This window comes from Elephantulus edwardii, unplaced genomic scaffold (genome assembly GCF_000299155.1).
Source record: "Elephantulus edwardii isolate Elephantulus edwardi_28Jun2011 unplaced genomic scaffold, EleEdw1.0 scaffold00067, whole genome shotgun sequence".
Taxonomy (NCBI): domain Eukaryota; kingdom Metazoa; phylum Chordata; class Mammalia; order Macroscelidea; family Macroscelididae; genus Elephantulus; species Elephantulus edwardii.
This window is the reverse complement of record NW_006399817.1, coordinates 8972075-8975698: the sequence shown is the minus strand read 5'-3', so window position 1 is coordinate 8975698 and position 3624 is coordinate 8972075. Positions and strand designations below refer to the sequence as shown.

Here is a 3624-nt window from a genome sequence, read left to right as displayed (position 1 = left end):
ATAAGTCATTGATTGTGCAAAATTTGATCATTCTCTCTCCCGCTCCATTTCTGTCACCGAGTCCATGTTTTCCAACTACTGAATCTTCTTCTTTGTTCTCGACTTTTGCATTCCAGTCACCCATTATTATCAATGCATCTTGATTGCATGTTCGATGTTTTTCAATGTAGCATAGTATATTCCATTGTATGAATATACCACAGCTTCAGATAAGATTTCAAGCAAGATTTTAAAAATGTTGTTTGATTTCTCCTTACTTCTTATAATAAACTGGGAAATGAAAGAGATTGACTTAAAAATAATTGGGCAAAATGAAACATAATTGAGAGCTTAAGACAATCCTGTTGTCAGAGAATTTTAATCAAGAATGCTACTATACAATATTTTTAAAAGACTGAACTTCTGACTGATAGATATAACAGTGGAAAATTCAACAACTTAGATTGAATGAGTCAAAGAAAAAAGAAAAAGAAGTTGTCTGCCTCTTGGAATTCTACAGGTAGGAAGAGCGTCAGCTTGGGGCATCTTGAAAAATCAGCATAATTGTTTCAAGAAGCACGGGAATGAAGGCCTTCTAAATTCTAAAGTGTGGGGCCCTGGTTTACAAGACTCCAAAGACAGAACCTCAGCTCTAGAATGTAGGACTGTTATTACAGTGTATCACCTCCCTCACCTCATCCTTTGTGAGGACAGAACTGCAATGTCCAAAGGACAGAAGAACAGAGCTTGCTAGTGACAAAATAGTGGGGTTGACGCTTAGATGGTCTAGAAGATGGGATTCCTGAAACTAAGGAAGCATAATTCTCATATCAGTGAAAGTTGAAACAGGATTGTAGAGCTGAACGGTTTCCACCAAGAATCCTGAGGGTATGGGAAATACCCAGAGTCTGGAGGAAGAAGCCATTACCCAAAAGGTACTAAAGAACAAAATATTATGTTCAAACCTTGAGATCTAATGTAAGGCCCTTACCATCACTCAGTTCCAAGACAAAAAGGCCTATATGGGATGGCTGGTCTGGTAGCATCTTCCAGCCACCACTTCCCAGGCACCTCCTGAAGTCTACAGCTCAGCCCAGGTGCATTCACACCCTGGCTGGCAACAAAACCACAGCGTGCCTGGTTGAAGGGCAGCACTTTGAGTGTGGCCCAAACCATAGTCCTGCCCAGGGCCCCAAACCACTGCCCCACGACCTGGAGACCCTTCTGCCCACCGCCTGGAGACCACACAGCTGCCACCCCAACTGTTGAGCACCAGAAGTACCAATATCCCAGGTACTTTGGATGAAACACTGTTGCTGCACCATGTGGGATCCCGTAAACTGTAGCAGAAGAGCTGGCCCAAGACACAATTTCTGGAAGAAAACAGACTTCCTGTTCTGCCATTCAGGTACTTTGGGTGAAATACTGCTGTTGGGCCCAAGACACGAGAAGGGAACACAAATATTCAGGTCCTTCACAGAACATTTCCATACTCTGGGTTACTATATAGTTATAACAACCTAACATCTACTAAGGAAAGACTCACATAGTGTCAAATAAGCAGCAGTCTGCCTCAGTCATCATGAGAAAAACCCAAAATAACCCTTCTCCTAAAAAATTAGACCCAATGAATACCTCAGATAGAGAGAACCAGAAAAAATATATTGATAAGGAGGTTATTTGAACAGCTACAGAAGAAGATGCAAATGATGGAAGAAACAATGGAAGCCATTAAGAGAGCAAATAACTCAGAGACAATAATCCAGAAGAAATATATTGATGAGGAGCAACTTGAACAGCTACAGAAGAAAATGCAAAAGATGAAAGAAAGATTTGATAGTATAGATAAAGAGATACAAGAACTTAAAAAAATCATCACAAGACAGAGAAGGTATAGACAACATGTACTGGAAATAATAGAAAAGCATGAAAATGCAATCCAGAATATTAAGACCAATTGGCACAAGTGTCTAGCACACTGATAGGACAAAAAAGTAGAAGTGAAGATATGGAACAGAGAGTCAGTGAGATAGAAGACAAGAGTTTCACTGGAATCATACTAGAAGAAAAATCAGAGATGAGATGTAAAGAAAATGAAGAAAGCATTATAATCATGTGGGCTGACATCAAAAGGGACAACATGCAGAATTGAGAACACAGAAATAGTCCCAGCTATCTATGTCCAACTGATATTTGACAAGGAAATAAAAACCTATAAAATGGGGAAATTACAACCTCTTCAACAAATGGTGCTGGCAAAACTGGACTTTCACCACCTGCAGAACGTTGTAACAGGATCCATATCTCACACAATACACAAAAAATCAACTCAAGGCAGATCAGAGCCCTAGGTGTAAAGCCTAAAACCATAAAGTTCTTAAGAAACAAACTGGAATCAAGCTTAGAAGCACTAGTCCAAGGTATAAAGAGACTGCCAAATATAGCCAGAAAAGCACAACCTGAAGAGGATAAAATTGATGAATAAGATGCTTTAAAGATTAAATCCATGTGTGCATAAAAATGTTTTCCAACAGGGTGAAAAGAAAACCTACCGACTGGGAACAAACATTTGGTAACACCATCTCAGACAAGTCTAATAACAAAAGTCTACAGAATACTCCTGGGTCTGCACAAGAAAAAGACTGATAATCCAATTACAAAATGGGCAGTTGACATGGAAATAATTTTCACAGAGGGAGATATTTGAATGGGCAACAGACACATGAAGAAATGTTCAAAATATCTGGCAATAAGAGAGATGCAAATAAAAATTACAGTGAGGTTCCATCTCACTCCAGTAACAGTGGCAAAGTTTAGCAGCATTTAATAAATGTTGGAGAGGATGTGGCAAGAAAGGAACTTACACATTGTTGGCGGGATTGTAAAATGGTACAAACATTCTAGAAGGCAGTTTGGTGGTTTCTCAAAAAGCTGAACATAGAAATTCCGAATGATTCAGCCATTCCACTACTTGAAATACACCCTGAAAAAATTAGAACTGAGGCACAAACAAAGACTTGTACACCAATAAACAGCATTATTCACTATTGCAAGAATATGGAAACAACCTAGATAGATGTCCAACCACAAATCAATGGACTAAGAAATTATGGTACATTAACAGAATGGAATACTATGCAGCATTTAGGAGCAATGATTTAGCAATTATTTTTATTACCTAACTGGAGAGAGACTGGAAAGCATTATGTTGAGTGAACTAACTCAGTCACATAAGGACAAATATTGTATAAAACCATTATTGTAGAATGAGTGTAAGGATCCAAGGAGTGGGGGAAGTTGGAAGCAGAGGAATGATGATGTGCGGGGTGTGGGAGTGGGGGGGATTAATCATAGGGTTGTACAGTTTGATGTAGGGGGTGAGGAAATTTGGAAGAATCTGTTCTGGAAAACAAATTTTGTAAATAAACAAATATAATAAAAATCATCAAAGATTAAAAAAAGATAAGGAAGGGCATTACATACTGATTAAAGGCACAATATATCAAAATGACATAACGTTGGTTAGCATTTATGCACCAAATGATAGATCTGAAAAATACATAAAACAATGGTTAACAGAATTGAAGAAAGAAATAGCACCACAATATAGTACAAGAATTCAACACACCACTATTACCAAAGGAT

General features: G+C 38.4%; 1 pseudogene; it reads right to left on the bottom strand.

Annotated features, from left to right (window-relative positions):
• LOC102856999 overlaps positions 1–1383 on the bottom strand; it is a 14413-nt pseudogene extending 13030 nt beyond the window's left edge.
• Positions 1384–3624: the final 2241 nt, after the last annotated feature.